Source organism: Motacilla alba, chromosome 11, assembly GCF_015832195.1.
Source record: "Motacilla alba alba isolate MOTALB_02 chromosome 11, Motacilla_alba_V1.0_pri, whole genome shotgun sequence".
Taxonomy (NCBI): Eukaryota; Metazoa; Chordata; class Aves; order Passeriformes; family Motacillidae; genus Motacilla; species Motacilla alba.
Window position 1 is genome coordinate 19,935,839 of NC_052026.1, and position 20,040 is coordinate 19,955,878.

The window sequence follows — 20,040 nt, forward strand, 5'->3', positions numbered from 1 at the left end:
GGCAGGCACACAGAGAGCAAACCCTCACGTCCCCACCCTTTTCAGAGAGATTCCAGCACTGGGGTGAGCTCCAGGACCTGCCTTTCACTACAATTTATGAATATTCCCACAGCAATCACAACCCAGCTAGGCTCAAACAGCAGCAGCTACCCAAGCGAAAAGCCAGAGCACGCAGAGAATTCCACTAGTCCTAAAAAAATCCACCTTTCAGCGTGTTTGATTGTGACAAAATTGTAGCATCAAGTGAATTTTAATTAGATGGCTTTCAGAGCAAAAGTAGGTGATACATTCTTGAGGTTCCTTTATTTTGCCCTGCAGATAAGATGTATGCTGAGATCTACAGTTTTTAAAGCTTGTGTTGTCTGTGCTACTTGATAAAAAATACAAAATAAGCTGATACTGTACTCAAAAACACAGACACTTGTGTGGGCTGAAGAGCCCAAGGTTTAATTTGTGCCACTGCAATAAGCACAAAGGGCAGGAAAGATGTGATTCCTGGGAAAGCAAAATGTCCCTTAAGAGTCTTAATTGAAAGTCTGACACGGACAGCACAGTCCCTAGGAATGGGCGTTGACAGAAGCCTAAATTCAGGAATGACCAAGCTGTTTGGAGATCTCCAGGGAATTATGGGAGGTCAGAAGCTGTGATGACATCACAGAATGGTTTGAGTTGGAAGGGACCTCAAATTTCATCTTGGGCACCTTCCACTATCCCAGGTTGCTCCAAGCCCCTTCCAACCTGGCCTTGGACACTTCCAGGAGTGGGGATTAAGCTCCAAGAGGTTGAAATTCACTGAGCCAGCCAAGGCAAGAAGGGTGGATGTTTTCTAGAATTAAAGCCATAATTTAAGGTGAGCTCACAGCTGCTGTCACAGCTCAGGCTCCTCCTCCTTTCCACTGCTCCTAAATACAGGTGAGGTGGGACAAACACACCCTTGCCCTCTCCAGACTGAATCCCTCCCTGTGCCCTCACCGAGTCCCACCCAGCTCCCTCAGCACCTCCTCCTAAGGGAACCAGGAGGGTGAATGATGCCACAAGGCCACAATGAGCTCCGCTTCATTTAAAAATGAATCTGCATTTCTTACTCTGTGCCCAGCTTTAACACATCGAGAAAATACCACTTTTCAAGAGAAAAGAGTGACAGATACATTTGTCACCTCTGCAGTCCCAGACATTTGCATCCGTGTAATTCTGTGGCAAATTGGATACAGGTTGCTATTAATATCTGAACTATTTCCTTTCCTTTCTGAATGCTGATTGGTGGAAAAGATGCAAGCATCCCATTTTAAAGCACACTAATTAGCCAAGGAGGAGTCAAGGAAGTCACTGTTCAGCCTTCAAGAACAGACAGACTCCCTCACAGAGAGAAAAACACAGCAAACATCCATGGAGTGGCTTCTGGTTGGATTCTGAGCTGGCTGAAGATCACCTCCCCAGCCAAGAAAACTCTCTGTGCTGACAGGAATGTTACAACCAGACACTTCAACAACTCAGCTACAGGTTTTTTAGGAGCATGCAGGTGGCAGCCCCACACCCAGGTATGTAGGATCAGACACCATTAACCTGGCTGGACAATCCAGGAGGTCCCCAGAAAGCAACATGAAAAATGTAATTGTAGAATGTGCCCAAGTCTACAATTCCTGAGTTACAAGTGCCTTACAACCACCTCAAATTACACAGCAAAGAAAGAGCTGAAAGGAAGCACCTCCCTGATTTCCACACAGCATCCCTCCCCTATTGTCTGGGGCCTGGCAAGTTAAGGTCAGAATAAAAAGATTCCTTAAAAATCCCACATACATTGAAAGCACCTACAGCTTCCACTGATCTTTTTCCCTTTCTATTCTAAGCCCTGAACAGGTTTAAGTAGCAGTTGTCATCATTAAAGAAGCTGCTCCCCTCCCACTTTCCATTCTCCTGAGAAAGGAGCATCCTGGCAGCACCAGGCACAGGTAAGGAGCAGCTGTCTCGCTCAGGGTACAGAAATCCAGGCTGGAAAAGGGTGTGAGGAGGGCACAGGCCACCTCAGCCACACGGGATCAGAGAGCACGGCTGAGTAACAAAATGAGGAAATGCAGTAATAATGCTAAAACAAGGAAGTCAAATGTCTGTCTGTGCCCACTGAGGTGCCCCAGCTGCTCAGAGGGGCTTGAGGGATGCAGGTTCTGCCCCTGCTCGGCTGCTTCTCCCCTGGGCACTCCAGAGCTTGTCCGTGAATCAGCTGAAGCTGCCAGTCCAGCAGGAACCTCCTGATGTTCCCCTGGCCACCACTCCCTGCTCGGAGGGGCCAGCCGGGCCGGAGGGTGGGGGAGCCTCACCCCTGCACCCCAGGACGGGCCAGCAGCACCCCAGCAAGGGCACAGCCCTCCCCTCCAACACGGGCCATCCAAACAACCGGCACAGAGGGTGGCAAGGAAAACGCTCAGAGGACAAAAGGACGGAGTCAGGATTAAACCCAGGCCCTTGATCCCCGGCCAAATGGCCGACCCATAAGCCCACGCAACTTCCAGAGCCAATTTAAAATCCGGAGTGTGGTACACTTTAGGTTATAAAATCATATTTAGACACACATTTTGAAGTGTTCTTTGCTCTGCTGGTGGCTAAAAACAATTCCTTTGTCATCAAATCTTGCTTCAGCAAGCTGACGTGACGTTTTTAACTCAGGAAATAAGATAATTATGGTTCAAGGTAAACAACTACAACTGTGCATCATAAACAGTTTCTAATTTTAAGCCTGAGTCCCTCTAATGCCATCCATATTTTAAAGACAGTTTCCTAACAAATGGTTTAGGCTGTCTGAGCAGCTTGTGACTGAGCCTGTGCTAATGAGCAGCAGCAAGGCAGCACATCCAAGGAAAACAGAGGCTGGTGGAGCAGGTGAGCTCCTGTGTCAACATCACGGGATGGTTTGGGTTGGAAGGGACATCAAAGCTCATCCAGTGCCACCCCTACCATGGGCAGGGACATCTTCCACTAGCCCAGGTTGTTCCAAACCCCGTCCAACCTGGCCATGGACACTGCCAGGGATCCAGGGGCAGCCACAGCTCCGCTGGGCACCTGTGCCAGGGCTTCACCACCCTCTAAGCCAAAAACTTAACTCCTAATATCCAAGCTAAAGATTTCCTCCTTTCAGTCTGAAGCCAGTCCTCCTTGTTCTGCCACTCCAGGCCCTTGTCCAAACTCCCTCCCCAGCTCTCCTGGAGCCCCTTCCTCACTGGAAGGGGTTCTAAGGTCTGCCCAGAACCTTCTCTTCTCCATGCTGAACAAGCCCAGCCCTCCCAGCCTGTCAAGGTGAGCCAAACATCAAAGGAGGAAAACACACTCTGAATTTTAAATAGCTGGAGAGGCAAAAGCCGTGTCTCCTGGAGCAGGGAGAAAACAAAGCTACTCGCGCTTACGCAACCCTGAGAGTCATCCCGGATCCCAGACCTCAAACGCCCCACGGCACCGACAGCAGCAGCTCAAGTTGGAACTCGTGAAGAAGAGAATCGGCACTGAGCTGTTCAACACCAGGCAGAAAATGCAGCTGCAGCCCCTCGGAGCTGTGTCTGAAGCGGCCCGAGCGCTGCTGCTGCCCTAAAACGTTCCCGGAGTTACCTGGGAACAAAGGCTGGCAGGAAAGGGCAGCAGCCCCGCTGAGCCTGCAGCCAGGAGGGCTGGAGCACATGGGGTGAGCACGGCTGGAGCTGCAGGAGGTGTGGAGGGCACGAGCTGTGCCTGCCTTGGGGATGAATCACTGCGCTCAGAGGTAGCAATAACTCCAGGAGCGCTCGGAGGTGTCAGCCTGGCAGGCTCCCATTCCTCCTCATCCCAGGAAAACGTGCTCAGTTACAGCCACACGAGCCCAGCTGAATGGGGGACGGTGGCAGAGGAACCCGTAGAGACAAAGCAATCTTACAGGGCTGTGCTGGAAGAGGCAGGAGTGGTCAGAAGAATCCCAAAAGCCAGTGGTGGGAACGCTCCTGCAGGAGGAATCACGTGGCGGAGCCAGGGCAGCCTGGGAGAGCTCGCTCCTCCAAAACTTTTCCTCACTAAACAATTCCAAAGCACCCCACCCCATTGCTGCTATTGTTGTCAGAGAGGGAATTCCAACCAGAACAATTATTTCCACGACATTTTTCCGTTGGAAGAAGAAAACTGGTAACACTGCACAGCGAAAATAAAATTTCCACAGTAGTTCATCCAGTACCACAAGGCTCCTTCCTAAAGGGAACAGATTAACGTGCCTGGAGTCTGCTGTGCAGCATGGATGTATTTTTAGCTCCAAGGATCCGAAGGCAGCGATGTGGTGGAAGCCTCCCAGGCTGGAGATAGCCATGGGAGGTTCAGCTCTCTGCACCCTGGAGAGGGCAGCTCATTAAAAGGCTGCTCAGAGCAGAAGGAAACAATTCACCCATTCCCTGAAGAAATCCCTCTTCCCACGACTGCACACAAGGCAGCTCCTCTAACCTCCCCACCCCCCCTAGCTCATCCCCATTTGCACCATTTTTGGGGAACAGAAATGCATTAAAACTGCTCTTTACTCCCAGATCTCTGGCACAATTAATGGAAATAAATTCAAAGCCGTGCTCATGGCACAACACGGCATGAGGGGCTCAAAGTCAGCCCAAGTGTCCAGGAGACTGAAAGGAGCAGAACAACAGTTTGGCTTTATGCTTTACCTGCAGCTAACCCTTTTTTGTGAGTCCTGGTAAAGCAGCATTAGCTGCTGCCCAAACCCAAGTGAGTGAACCTGAAAAATGTCATGGAATGGTTTGAGTTGGAAGGAATCTTAAAGCTCATCCAGTGCCACCCCCTGCCATGGGCAGGGACACCTTCCACTAGCCCTGGATGATCCAAGCCCTGTCCACCCTGGCCTTGGGCACTGCCAGGGATCCAGGGGCAGCCACAGCTGCTCTGGGCACCCGTGCCAGGGCCTGCCCACCCTCACAGGGAAGGATTTCTCCCTGATATCCCATGTAACCCTTTCCTCTGGCAGGGGGAAGCCATTCCCTTTGTCCCGGCACTCCAAATCCCAATGAAGAATATCCTCAAAGTGAAGCTTCCAAGGCAGCCCAACACCCCAATGGCCACCAAAGCCTCTCTGCTCTCCTGGCTACCATGAGCCAATGTTTAACCCAATTATCAGGTGCAGGAGTCCATTCCCAGGCCACAAAAGGTGACTTAGTCACATCAGCATCTACCTACAACAGTGCCATTCATCACCAACCCTTCAGGGACACACCTTTGGGAAAAACACCCAGCAGGTGTGCAGGGATCACTGCCTCAGATCCAGGAGTCCAAAAAAATGGAATAAAACACAAGCAAAACTATGAAGTAGAGAGCAATCAATAATTAGAGAGTTTATTATTTTATAAGTTTCCAGGTATTCTGGCTGTCCCATCCAAGAGCTCAGAGATGGCAGTGCCTGGATGCAGATTGCCTCAACCACCCACCTGCAGAGGTGCATTTGGGAATCCACTGGGGAACACAAATGCTCAATTCTGCGTATTCACAGGACAACAGGCAGAAAGGGAGAGGAAAAATAAAAGTAAAGGAAAAATGCAAAAAGTCTACACGAGACTCAAAAGTCCTGAGTAGAGCCAAGCTATTTTTCAGACCTGTATTAAAATCAGATTTGCCTTAGACTGTGAATCACATTCACCCCTCGTGAGCAGCAGAAGAGCACCAACATCACCTGGTGAAAGACACAGAAATGCAGAGGGGACCAGAGGTAACCTGTAAACCAAGGCTCCAGCACACCCCCAGCACCCACTGGACTGAGCTTACACACCTCAAAAACCAACTCGTTTGTAACGCTCCCAGCTTCCACCACAGGCAAAGCTACTAAAATCTGCTGTGTGGGTCTAGGGAAATAAAGCTTTGCTTTTGCTTCAGCCCTGCTTCCCCTCCCGAGCCCTTCCTCCTCCCAACGCCTGAAATAGGATGTTACACTACTTGTTTATACCCCATTACAGAAAAACATGCTGGGTTTCTTCATCCTGCATTACAGAACAAAGTGTTACCCAATTCCTCCTGCAAAGCACCAAGAAATAACTGTGAGCCCATATGCATGGGGAAGCATCCACGTGCTGGAGTAATCCAGCCTTACGTAAGGGGCCACGGGGTGTCTGACCACAGCCAGCAGCAAGGGAAGGGCCAAGGCAGCTTCCCTCCAAAACCCACCCTAAAATTCACTTGGAGGGGTCTGATTCAGGAGACAAATGGAATTCATGTCTCCAAGTTACAACTTGAGGTTTCTGCCATCAATGTACCCAGAGCAAAGAATCCTGGGTGGTTGATTTTCCCTCCTGGAGCTCATCCCCATCAACCAAAAATGAATCATTTGTTAATTGGTGAGTTCAGTTTGAACCCATGCCACCGTGATTCTTATCTCAGGAGTTAGAAGGCAGCTCCTTCCAAGGATCCAACAAAGGCAGAGATCAGCATCCTAGAACGTCAGGAATCTGAGCACTGATAATCCTGGAGATCACACAGTAGTTTAGTTTGGAAAAGCCTCTGAGGTCATCAAGCCCAGCACTGCCAGCACCACCACTAAACCACGTGTCACATCTACATGGTTTTCAAGGCCTCCAGAGCCAGAGGGTCCCCCCAGCCTCTTCTTCTCCAGGCTGAGCCCCCTGAGCTCCTTTCAGCCCCTCCAGGTGCTCCAGACCTTGCCCCACATCCCTTCCCTTCCCTGGACACGCTGTGTGGGCTCAGCTCAGAACAGCAGCCGTGGTGTGGACAAGGCAGCTAAAAACAAGAGGTGCAAAACACACCCCAAATCCACAGGTAATAAATTTAATAACATCCATCTTTGTCCCCTTTCTCCCTGCTGGCAACCAAAAGGAAACGCAACAGCACAGACACATTATTATGAAAAGCAAGTCAACTTCTCGCACAGGGACAGGGACAACAAATGTCTCACTGCTCTGTTTCAAGCGTTTCAGATCTTAAACTGAACCCAGAAAAGACCATTACCAGTTAAGCTATTACAGCAAATGAAATGAAAATTGAAAATCAAGTCTAACCGACATTAAATTTAAATAAATGTATCTCAATTCCGGGATCATAATATATAGTTCTTATGACAAAAAACTTCTGGAGAAGGGAAAAACACCCTTGGTAACTCTGACTATTAAGCTACAGTACCACAGGCATCTCACAGTTTATCTAAATAAAGTGTCTCCTGCGAAGAGCCCTGGTTGCTCCAGTGCAGGCTGCAGTGTGATTAACAGAGGTCCATTAGAGAGGCAATCCATAACCTGGCTCCTGTGAGGAGTCCCTGCCACATCCGTCTGGGTTTCCATGGCAACCAGGCAGGAAAATATAAAGCAAATTACAGTTAAATGAAAATTATTCTCCATGACAATATATGTTAATGCAGGAACATTTGCAAGGCCATTCCAGATAAAATGTTTACATTCACACATGTGTCTACAAAAATAAATAAAAGGCAGCTGGAGCAGCTAATGGATCACCCAAAGAGAAGGATCAGGGTCTTTTTTTGGCCCCCGTAAGTTTTAGTCTATTCATCAGAATAAAATTCTTCAAGCTGAAGAATACCCCAAAGTATTTGCCCATTTCCAAACAGAAACATTCTTTAAGGAACAGGTTTTCAGAAGATCTAAACCACACATTTCTGAATGTTGTGAACCTTTAATTTTCCTGGCTGCAAACAAAGACCACATTTATGCCTCCCCATCCCAGCAGAAAATGGTTTAAACGAGAGGTTAAGTTTATATTTAGAGAGATCTGACTGAAACTGGAATAGTGACTTATTTTAATCAGCTGTAACTTACTGAGAACTGGAAGGTGCTTTATACCTCAGAATTTGGGGTGCTGACTCCACAGCTGGGAGAACCTCATACCCCACCAGGGTTTAAAGACAGCACAGGCCACTGAAACACTTCTAGAAAAGGCCACAATTAAGGCTGTAAAAGCTGATCATACTCTCCCACCATCGCCACTGAGCCTGAATAGTCCTTTTTTAGGGAAAGTATCTCAGTTTAGGGAATCTATCTTCTGGAGCATGAGGGAAGTTAATTGGAATGAGGCTCGTCAAGATGCAGCCACTCGGTTATTTTTTTAACTGCCTTGGCTCGTACCCCAAAGAACAGCCCAGAGAAAGGAAGGAGGTTATAAACTGACTCACAGTCTGTGCCACTGAAACGCCACGTTTTCAGAAGGGGCTGAAACACTGCCCTGGAAAGCAGCCCCCCCCCGGGCCGCCCTGCCAAGTTCCTTTCCCATGGAAATGCTGCGCCTGTTCCGCGAGTGACACAGGTGCAGGTTTCTGAGGAAGCCCCAGAAAGAGCACAAGGCACTTTTTGAAGGCGTTTGGGAGAGCGGGGAGCACAGAGCGGGGCATTCAGCGCGCTGGCACATCCGAGCCCGCTCCGTGCGCGCTCCCCTGACCTCTGCATCTGCCGCTGCCTCCGCCTACGGAACAGCGCTGCCATCACGAGCATCGTAACTTTTTATGACACTGGGAAAACTGCAATCTTCTCCGCCAGTTCACTCCACCCTGCACATAAAACTGCTCATAGGTTTGACCATAAAGCAAACGCCCTCCTTTGAAGTTGCACCCGGAGCCCCGCGCACGTTGTAAAGCCGGGCTGGAAGAGCGCGGCGCGTTGAGGCTTTACATAACCACCCCGCTGGAAAGCACGCTCCCCGGCCGGCCAGAGCCACCGGCGACAAAAGCCAGCCAGGTCAGAGAGTACCTGGGTAACAGAACTCCTCACAGGCCAGCTCAGGTTACCCACGAACACCAAAGTCACGCAGCACACAATATATGCCAGCCATGCTCCACTTTCCCCGAGGATCAGCTTCCCATCGCCACTTCAGCTCCTCCTTTCCCTCCATGGGATATGCAGGCAGAGCAGGGCTGGAAGGGAGCTCTGGACACCATCCAGTCCCAGCCCCTGCCAGGGCACAGGCACCTGGAGCAGGTGACACAGGAACACGTCCAGGCGGGTTTGGAATGTCTCCAGAGACCCCACGCCCTCCCTGGGCAGCTGTGCCAGGGCTCTGCCACCCTCCAAGGAAAGTTCTCCCTCGTGCTGAGGTGGAACTCCTTGTGCTTTAGTTTATGTATCCCCACACAATGCACAGAATGCAACTATAAACAATCTAAAAAACAAAACCTAACCCCTGCCAATGGAACCCCAGCAGCAGTTGCTAGGATCCTCTGCAAACCTCACTAATTGCTGGGATTGGGTTTCCAGGGAAGCTCCTTGCTGCAGCAATGGAGGGGCTGAATGCTGTTTTCACAAAAGAACTTGTAAAACCCCAGGCTGCATGCCTGCAACAGCCAGGATTTATATTCCAGGCACAAATCAGATTATGCTGCACACACCATGCTCCCAGGGCTCCGAGCAGGTGGATCCCACCAGGATGAGCAGCGTTCCTGGATGCCCAGGCTCCAGGGCCAGGTTCCCTGCTCTCCCTGATGGGCTCCACCTCCCTTTGAGAAGACCTGGCTGACTGTGTCAGATGGCTCCCTGTTAGAAAAGTCATTTTCTCTGTAACCCTGAGCAAATGCCTGCTAAGGTGGAGTGAGATCCCAGGGAAAAGCAGGCAGCCTGCAGCTTTCCTGCAGGGAAAAGGGCAGGAGATTCAAGGCTGCTGGGCAGCACTGCCACTACGAGTGACCTCATGGTAGAGAGCCCCATCACAAACACAGGGTAAATCCACAAAAGAGAGATTCCAAGAGCAGATCCAAGCAAGCACAGTGAGGGAGATGCAGGAGAAGGAAGGAGCTGCTCCCTGTGGGCACACAGCACCCCAAACATCCCTGCCAGCATTCCCCACACCACAGGAGCCTTCACCTCAGCACACCTACAGCTTCACTCCCTCCCAAGCATTTTCCTCCCACCATGCAAAAACAAGGTCCAGCTCTCCAGAGGGAGATGCAGGAACAACTCAGAAGAAGAAAGGCAGGAACAGACGGGAGGGGACCTCGAAAGGCAGACAGGCTAAAATTAGAGACAAGAATCTTGGATGAGGAGGACCAAGGCAAGAGCAGAACCTCCACCAGATGAGGCTCCTGGGAAAGGGGAGGGACGGACAGCAGGGAGAAGAAACATGCTGGTGGGTGAAGCAGGGGAGGCTCGCAGACAGAACACACTGCAGGAGGAAATTAAATTCAGCATTTTGAGTACAAGCTCCAGCTCCCTAACCAAGCAGCTCTACTCAGCACACCAGGAAAGAGCCACGAAGTTGACTGCTTGTCTGATCCCTTCCCCCCTGGACTAACTCAGAGGAATTCGTCTCTCACCACAGAACCAGTTTAACACCCCAGTGCCAGTGCTGATCACAGGGCAAGGGAACTGAATTCACTGCAGAGCAGCTGAGTAACACAGGGCACCTCTGATCTCCTGGGAGAGCCAGAAACCTTCCAGGCTGCAGGGAAAATGAGGAACGGAGAGCCCAGAGCCAGGGGAGCCACCACGCAGGACCCCAGCAGGCCATGGCGAGGAGGGAAACCAGAGCAGCCACCAGCCAGCCTAATCCCAAACCCAGCACATTCCCCCATACGTGGGGACGAGAAACCACACGAACAGAAAAGGTCAACATTCAAGGAGAACAGGTTTCCGTCTTCAAACCCGCGCACTCGCCCCTTGGGCTGCTGAGAAGGTGAAGTTTCACACACTGAATCCCTGAACTTGCTCGTTACAGCCCAGCTTGGATAAATGGATCTGCCTGTGCCGAGCTGCAAGATGAAACCACGGAGACAGCCCGGGGTGGGCAGCAGCCAAGCGCCGTAACCGGAGCGCCCGGTGGTATTTAAACCCCCGGAGCACAGCCAGGAGCAGGATGTTTGTGTCCCCCCACACACACACACCCCTTCCCTGCATTACCTCCATCTCTTCCCAGCATCGCCACGGCTAATCTCATCCATCCAAAGATATATGGATGTATTTATAGACAGGCTTACAGCTCCAGCACATCCCAGGCCTGACGCAACCGCGGAGCGCCGGTCGGTGCTGTTACCACAAGGCTGACATTTCACAATCTGCCACAGCCATCCTCCTGCAGAACGTGGAAAACACCGGCCCCGGAGTGTAAAGTCTATCCCAAAGTGCTTTCCGTGGGATACAGTCACTGCCACAGTCAGCAGGATCTCAGCCCTGCCACCTCCTCCCAGCAGCAGCTATCAGGAGACCATTCCCAAAGGGGAACTTCTTGGAACTTTATCTTGGCTCCTCCTGGACCTAACCAGCCTGCAGAAACCCAGCCACTTACCAGTCATTCGGAGCTCCTGGTACAACTTGTTTACACAGCCCAGGTCACAGGATCGGCTGGAAGGTGTAAGCAGGATACAGTTTTTATGGCTCTGAACTCCTGCCCAGATAAGCCGATAAGGCCCCGGCTGGGGGCGGGGAGCACTTTCATGTGTGCGTGATTTGAAAGGAAGAGGCACCACGAACTGCAGCTAAGCAGTTGGTGCTTAATAATGAAGCTTCCATTCACCTCTAAAGCTATTTAATGCCTTTTTTTTCTTTTTTTTTTTTTCTGGAGTTCCTAATTACGCATGCTTTCATTCCACATCCCGATATTGAGGGCAGCACTGTGTTTCCAAGCCTCTGGCTGCCGAGCCTTCAGGGACACGCTGCCTCCAGATCGAGGTGAATTTTTTAGAGGGTAACATCTCCCTTCTTGACTCTCTGATTCTTCCCCATGCCTGTGACACAGTTTCAGCTGCTCTAAAGGTAAATTATTCGAGACTGTTTCTATCCTGCAAAGCTGTCAGTCTCTCAAAAATAATTACAGAGCCAGCTCCCTCCAGCCTTTGCTTCCCCGAGGCTGGAAGCACCCTTCCGTGACACCCTGCAAAGACCCACACGCCCAGCGAGGACCCAAAGGCCACCACCCAAACCAGGACCACCTTAACGTTCCTCTCGCAGCAAATCCAACACAGCACAACAGCAAAGGAGATGCCTTCTCCCTGGAAAAACATCCATCCCCTCACACACAGCTGAGACAAAGCTGCTTTTACACATACTACAAAGTTTTCTGGCCTTTCCGTTCTCCAAGTCCAGAAATTTCATTACATGGCATTTCAGCCACATACGAACCCAGCGCCAGCACAGACACACTTACACCTAACAGCAAAATAAATATTTCAGTGTTTCCACAAGATATCCAGTGTTGTAACCTTTGGTTTCCGACTCCAAACGCAACATACAATCAATACCCTGCTCCTGCCACTGCAGTAATTCACAGCGGAAGGTTTATTTTAAAAACACTCATCGGGTAAGTTTGGCTTTCTTCGAGACAGGGGAAGAAAGGCTGCCTCCAGATTTGGAGAGGATAAATAATTCAATGCCTGCATGCCAAGGGCAGCGTGCACACATCCATATGGCAGGGACAATGCAGACAGTAAGATATGCTGCACATCACCACCCTGACAGTGCCTTCAACCCTGACCTAGAAAAAAACATCACTTTCTTCTGACTCCAGCAGCCAGCTGCCTCCCTGGCACTGCCACCCGCCCGCCGTGGGGTCACCGTGAGGAATGCCCCCCAATCCCCGTGGGGTCACTGTGAGGAATGCCCCCCAATCCCCGTGGGGTCACCATGAGGAATGCCCCCCAATCCCCGTGGGGTCACCGTGAGGAATGCCCCCCAATCCCCGTGGGGTCACCGTGAGGAATGCCCCCCAATCCCCGTGGGGTCACCGTGAGGAATGCCCCCCAATCCCCGCGGGGTCACCGTGAGGAATGCCCCCCAATCCCCGCGGGGTCACCGTGAGGAATGCCCCCCAATCCCCGCGGGGTCACCGTGAGGAATGCCCCCCAATCCCCGCGGGGTCACCGTGAGGAATGCCCCCCAATCCCCCGCGGGGTCACCGTGAGGAATGCCCCCCAATCCCCGCGGGGTCACCGTGAGGAATGCCCCCCAATCCCCGCGGGGTCACCGTGAGGAATGCCCCCCAATCCCCGCGGGGTCACCGTGAGGAATGCCCCCCAATCCCCGTGGGGTCACCGTGAGGAGGTGCCCCCCAGTCCCCGTGAGGTCACCGTGAGGAGGTGCCCCCCAATCCCCATGAGGTCACCGTGAGGAGGTGCCCCCCAATCCCCGTGGGGTCACCGTGAGGAGGTGCCCCCCCAATCCCCGTGGGCTCACCGTGAGGAGGTGCCCCCCAATCCCCGTGGGCTCACCGTGAGGAATGCCCCCCAATCCCCGTGGGCTCACCGTGAGGAATGCCCCCCAATCCCTGTAGGATCACCATGAGGAATGCCCCCAATCCCCATGGGCTCACCGTGAGGAATGCCCCCCAATCCCCGTGGGCTCACCGTGAGGAATGCCCCCCAATCCCCGTGGGCTCACTGTGAGGAATGCCCCCTAATCCCTCAGCCTTCCCTGGCTGCAGTTCCAGCCTCTGCTCACTCCAGCTACACGGCAACGAGCTGCACGCCTTACCCACACGGTGAGCTCCAGAAAACGGGAACAAACCTGGAGACGGAGGTTTCAGACGTCCTCTTTGGGAGCTCAGGCTTTCCCAGGCAATGCTGAGAGGGGCAGGAAAAGCCAGGATGGTTTCCCAGACGGGAGGTCTGGCCAGATGCCGGCGGGGCCCCAAAGGAGGAGGAGCAGAGGGAATGGGGAGGCTGCCAGCACCCACCCAAGCCCTGCAGGGGCTGCTGAGCCATGGGGCTCCCGTGCCACCCTCGAGGGACAACATGGGTCATGATGGACAGACACACGACCACGGAGATCCCAGTGGATGTACACACAACCAGCAGGACCGTGTTGGACAGACACAGGACCAAACAGACCACGTTGGGTGGACACAGGACCAAACAGACCACGTTGGGTGGACACAGGACCAAACAGACCATGTTGGGTGGACACAGGACCAAACAGACCACGCTGGACGGACACAGGACCAAACCATTCATGTTGGATGGACACAACGGTCCCACTGGATGGACACAAGACCACGTAGGTGATGCAGGATGGACACAAGATCATTTAAATCATGTTGGACGGACACAGGGCCATGTAGATCCCACTGGATGAACACAGGACCACACAGAAGACCACCTCTTCCCCCACAGAAGAGGGAAAGAGCTGCTCACCAGAGAAACCATCCTTCCTATCCTCCACAACCCCCACAGGCATCAAGCCTGCAGCCACATTCATTTCACACTCCCAGAATTAACCACCACACACCACCCTGCCTCACTGTCCCAGTTTGATGATCTGATCATTTCACTACATCCTACAACTTGAAGAAAACATTAGAATCGAGACAAAGAATTCTGGAGCCCAAAATACCTGATATAATTAACTGCACCTTCTAACATGATTATTTCCTTTCCTGACCCCAATTATTCCTTCGGTTTATTAAAGAAAGCTCAGATACAGAGCAACGTTAACACCCAAAGAGTCACATAAACAGAAAAAAAGTCTGAGGGCACCATTACAAACAGACTTAATGGAACTCCAAGATTGGAAATGGATCTTGAAAGCTGTCAGATCAAAGCAAGATCTTTCTCGTGTAAGGACTGCATTACCCTCGGAGCCACAGAGCTAATACCATCTATAAAAATATTTTGCTCAAATAAGTGAAGAACAGCAGCGTTTCATCTGTCAAAAGGTGCGAGGCTTTTATGGGATTAGCCATTCCACATGCAGCATAAAAATTAGAGCAGATTTTTAAAAGCCCCCAGCTCAGCTGACGGAGACTCCACAGCCCGACGTGCACCCGCTCCCTTCACATGCGCTCCACGCCGAGCAGATTTTTCACTGTTATTAGCATTTAAGCTTCTTTTTACTTTTTTCCCCCCTTACTCTCGTAAAAGATTACAAATTGGCATCACCCATAAGCAGCATCAGCTGAAGCACCACCACCCAGACTCAGAGAAATTAAGATTTTTTAAATACCCAACAGTTGCTTGAGAAAATACACCAGAAAACACCAGTTCTCACACAGGAAAGCTTAAAAAGTGGAGTAGAATGTGCTCAAAATCAGCCTCCAGACCACGGGCGCTGACAGCTTCCCACCCCCCTTCCCAGCAGGATTCCAAAGGCAGCGTTTTGCCCAGATTTTAAGGCTGCACAAACCTGCTTAGGACGCTTGTGATTTGAAATAATTGCCTACACAAGCTTTCCCTTAACATTGATGGGAGTATTTTTTATGGCCGTGCATCGGTGGCACACAAATTACGTAACACTTGGCTGAGAACCCTCCGAAAAAGCAGCTCTGTGCCGCTAATCCCTCACGCAGGAAGGAGGAAAATATTTAAAAGCTGCATACAAATCATTCCTGTGAGTGTCGTGCAGACTGGTTTAAATTAGATGGGGTAAAAATATATGTGAGCTGATCACGAAACACTGGAATCTTTGCTATGGAGACACCGGCTCCTCTCCACAGCCCTCTACAACCGAAACACAGGGAATTCTCCCCGGCAGTGGAAGGAGCACACAAGCACCTTTACTAGAGCTCATCAAGGAAATACGAGGAGAATAACAACCCCCATGTAAATATTTTCCAGTATTATTTGCTTTGCTGTACTGAAAAGCAGCAGTACCTGCCACTACTTGCTCTGGGTCTACCACCATTAAATCTTAATACCCAGGAGGAATTTCAATCCGTAAGGCAACTGCTGAGCCTGAAATTCAGGTACAGGGCAGGAAGAGGGGCAGACCTCCTCAGAAAGCAGTCACTCCATAATTTTACAAAATGTAATTAACCAGCTCCGGCCCTGTGCCTTTCCTTCCCTAGGAGAAGGATTTCTTCACCGAGTAATTAGCCTGTCCCAGTTAAGACTCAAGTCACCATACAACATATTTTCCCCAAAACAAAGCCACATGCACTATTTTAAAAAAATATTGCCGTTTCCTCACGGCCACTTAAATCTCTTCCCAGCTTTTGGCTTAGTCACTGCCTGGATCTAAAACTCAGTGAAACCAACCCACCACTGTGGGAGCCGCTAAAACCCTGGGTTTATTCCCACACTGGAGACACTTCATCATTCCAGAGCACTGCCTCCTCTGAATGTATAGAAAAGCTGGAGGTAAGGGAAAAAAAACCTCTTAGTACTTCAAACACATGTCCAAAAGCCACAACATAAAGACAAAGAGGACAGATTAAACGCTGTAAAGACACACTCGTCGGGAACCTTCCTTTGAAGTGTCTGCAGGAAACACTGTCATCGCGCAGCCATGTTACAATTACACAGTTAAAATAATCAGCACCAGTTGTAAGTAGCCCATCTGGTTCCCTGGAAAGGGAGCACTGCTGGTACAGTATTGATTAACACGACGAGTCTCACTGACCCCAGAGAAATGCATTTGTCTGCTCTGCTGAGCAGCGGAAGAACGCGGCACGACGCCGCGCTACGCTCGGCTTTGTTCACGAGCATTTGGGGGGACTTAGTCCATTAAAACACGAGTGGAAAATAAAATAATCTTATCAGGTTGCCTACCACACACGAAGGAAGAAATTAAGCCAAAGGTTTTTTTGCTCTGGGGCTTTTTTTTAACATTTCCTCCCCCATCCAAACCCAGCCCTCAAACTGGACAATCTGCAGGTTTGAGTCTGAGAAAATGCTGTTGCAACATCATAAAAACAAAAAGCTGCCCACGGGGGGGGGGGGGGGAAATCAGCTCACTCTGAACCACGCTTTTTTTATGAAATGGAGAAACAGACAAGAGTTCATTTCTAAAAGCAGAAGCAGAACTGAACAGCAGAACCGAGCGTGGAACACGCAACACACCATCTCCAGTTTCCAGCCAGCCGCAGCAGCCAGCGCCGACATGGCCGGGGCTCCTCGGTCACTGTTTACCCCAGGAAGGACGCAAGAAACCCTCGGGAACCGAGGGCCCGCCGTGCTTTCCGAGCCCAGCGCCTCGCTTGCTGCGAGTTTGGCACAGCGAGCCCTCGCACTGACTCAGGCAGCCCGGGGTGGCACAAGCCCCGGCTCGCCGGACGGGCTGACGGCAAAGCAGGCTGGATGTGCCCCGGCAGGTCCGACAGCTCCCGGAGCCCAGCAGGGGCTGAGCCCCGCCGAGCCCGGAGCACGGAGCACCCCTCCCGGGCAGAGCCTGCCCTGCCGAGCGCTCCCCACCCGGGGAAAACGGGTCACGGGGCTCCCCGAGCTTCCCTGCCCCGGCACTTCCCAAACCCCTCCATCTCACACTGCTCCAACCTGGAATCTGCCAGCAAACCCGGTGAAAACGCCAACTTTTCCCGTTTTTAAGCTAATCAAGTTAAATGCTGAGCTCCTGGTAGGGCACACACAAAGAATGTGCCGGTGCTGTCGGGAAACATGTGAGAGTTAATCTCCTTTTCCCTCTCCATGACTCCGTGGAGTGGTTTTCCCCCATAGAAAAAGGAAATAATTGGAGTCATTACATAAAAATGTTCCATTTTATGAACAAAACAAAGAAAGGAGAAATACGCCGAACTCTAAGTTCCTTAAATTTATACAAATTTCAGAAAAGCACACAGCCACTACAAGGCAGCACAGATGTTTTCACCTAAAAATCTTTGCCTACGGAGAGGGTAAAAATGATGTGTGTACCCCATTTCAGAAGCCATCTCAGGAGGGAATTTTGCTTCAAGAGCTGCCTGGAATTCGCTCTCTGCCTATAGAGCCGTGTCCCCAGCGGTGAGAGAGCACTTTGTGTACAAAACCAGGAGGGGGGAGGAACCCTTTCCTGCAACTGGATATCAAAACAGATCCCCAAGCCCGGAGGAGAAGCCGAGCCGTAAACACACGGCCCCTGCGCCTCAATGGAGGGCCCGTTCTGCGCCGCACACCCCGGACAGCTGCTCTGCTCCCTCTGGGAAAGGGCAGAGGGCACCGAGGGCTCGGCTCATCCCGGCTCCCTCCGAGGTCATTTGCCTTTCTAAACACGAATCCATCCCCGGCCTGGGGGAGGCTCGTCCTGGGCTGCAGCTGTTTGGGCTTTTTTTTTTTTTTTTCCCTGCCTTTTTTTTTTTTTTTTTCTCCCTCTCTTCCTTTCTGCTAAGGGGCAAAGGTGTCGAGCAGCCCCTCCCCGGCACACAAAGGCTCCTCGGAGGACAGACCCACGGAGCGATTTAAAGATTAAACTGGGAAATAAATAAAAGCCGCGGGGCTGGGGCCGGCTGGGCTCGGTGCGGCCCCGGCCCTGCGCACACACAGGCAGGGCTAACGCCTACCCGGGGATGATGAAATGGGAAACGGAAATTACCATTTCAGACAACTTTTGGTATTGTTCCTCCCAGCGCAGCGCTCACCCCAAAACGCATTTTCCCCCCCTCATCGCACCCCTGCGAAAAAAACATCCCCACCCCAAAAGCCGGGGTCAGGAAGGCGGGGGGGTGCCCGTGCTGCGGGCTCGGCGCGGAGCTCCGAGTTCCTCCCACGGCTCCCCGCGAGCCTGCGCACCCCGAAACACCGAGCAGCCCCCGGGCTCCCCCCGCGGCCCCTCCGAGCCACCCCCCCGCCATCCCCCCTCTGTGCGCAGCCCCTCCCCACCCCCTGCCCCCCCGGTACCCCAAAACAGCCCCTCACCTCCTCCGCCGCCCCCCCAAAATCCCAACGTCCTCTTCCCACCCGCGCTGCGGCGCTTCCTCCCCTCGAGCCGACCCCGCGCCGCCCCCACCCCGCACCGGCTCCCACCTCCCGCCGCTACCGGTGCCCCCCGTCCATCCCCCACCCCGGCCCGCTGCCCCCCCTTCGACCTCGCCCCCCCCCCCCCCGCCCCCGCTCCGGGTGCGTCTCCCGGTGCGCCCCGAGGCCGCGCAGCCCCTCTCCCCGGGAGCCCCCGGGCCCCTCTGCCCTCCGCCCGTTGTCTCCAGCGCCCCGGTAACCCCCCCCCGCGCCACCCGCCCGCCGCCCCCCCCGGGCGCTTACCGGTGCTCGGCGCTCAGCGGGCCGAGGGCAGCCCCGCGGCGGAGCGAGGCCTGCGGCTCGGCCGGCCCCGCCGCATAGAGCGGGGGCTGCGGGGCGGTTTCGGGGCGCCTCTGGGGGCTCCGGGGGTCCCGGGGTCCGGCCCTAGCGCGGGGGGCGCGCGCCGTGGCGGCTGCGGGCCGCGCGCTCCATCCCCCGCGCGCCGCTGAGACGCCGCCGCTCATTGGCCCGATGAGACGGCGCCGCTCATTGGCGGGCGCGGCGCTCCGGGCTGCGGGGGGGGGGAGGGGGGAGGAGCCGCGGCGACGCCACCGCCCCTCCCACCCCGGCGGCGCGCGGGGGGCGACGGGAGCGCGGCGGCGCGCGACGTGTCCCGGCGGCGCCGCCGCCCATTGGCCGCGCGCGCCGGGCGGCGCTTCCGGGGCGGGGACCCCCCGCGAGCGGCACCGGAACCGGGAACGAGACCGGCACCGGAACCGGCCCGCGGGGACGCGCCGAGCTCCGGGACCGGCACCAGGATCGGGACCGGGATAGGCCCCTGGACCGGGCCCGCCGCCCTGCCCCGGCATTGCGGGTTCACCGGAACGGGCACTCCCCGGTTGGCGGTGGTCACCGGGCGGTGGTCGGTGCTGCCGGTGTTGACACTTGGAGCCGCGTCGGGACGTGCCGGGGCACCCCCGCTTCTGGGGTTCCGGCGCTGTCCCTGCGCCACCCGGTGCGGTCCCCGTTCCTCCATCACATCCTCGCGGAAGCTCCCGGTGCCGTGTATGCCGTGGCGGCCGAGCAGGACAGTGGGGGGTGACACAGCCGCCCTGGTGGGGGACGGTGCTGCAGCGGCTGCTCCGCCAGCCCGGGGGATGCCCCCGCAGGGGACAGGGACAGGGACAGGCTGGGACAGCTGCTCGCTCCTGCCCACGCCAGGTTTTGGGCCTCTTTTCCCCGATCCTTGCAAGTGCCGATCACACGACACCAAAATGCTTTTGTGCAGCTTTTACGTGCAGGGTGGTGCCTCCTAAAAGAGCGGTTTAAGCATCTCCCAAACAGGCCATTCCTGCTGGATCATGGCAGTCGTTCCTTCATTCCCCTGCAGCGCTCCAGGAACCACTGGGCTGGCCGTGGCACCGGGGTGGTGATCGATGACAGGCCGGGATCCTGGGCACAGATGGAGACAGGGAAGGGATTGTTCCCTGGCAGGGTGGCAGGCC

At 53.6% G+C, this 20,040-nt stretch overlaps 1 protein-coding gene across 4 annotated transcripts in view; it reads right to left on the reverse strand.

The window, feature by feature from the left end:
- Positions 1 to 19,048, reverse strand: part of ANKRD11 (ankyrin repeat domain 11) — a 130,653-nt gene extending 111,605 nt beyond the window's left edge. Inside the window, exon 1 of one of the 4 annotated variants that reach the window (XM_038148590.1) lies at positions 18,839 to 19,048. The gene's annotated coding sequence lies outside the window, so the exon portion shown is untranslated. Of the gene's footprint in view, positions 1 to 10,844; positions 11,205 to 11,229; positions 12,467 to 18,173; positions 18,358 to 18,838 lie in introns of those variants that run through there. The other 3 variants (XM_038148593.1, XM_038148592.1, XM_038148591.1) reach the window with 3 other exon arrangements.
- Positions 19,049 to 20,040: the final 992 nt, after the last annotated feature.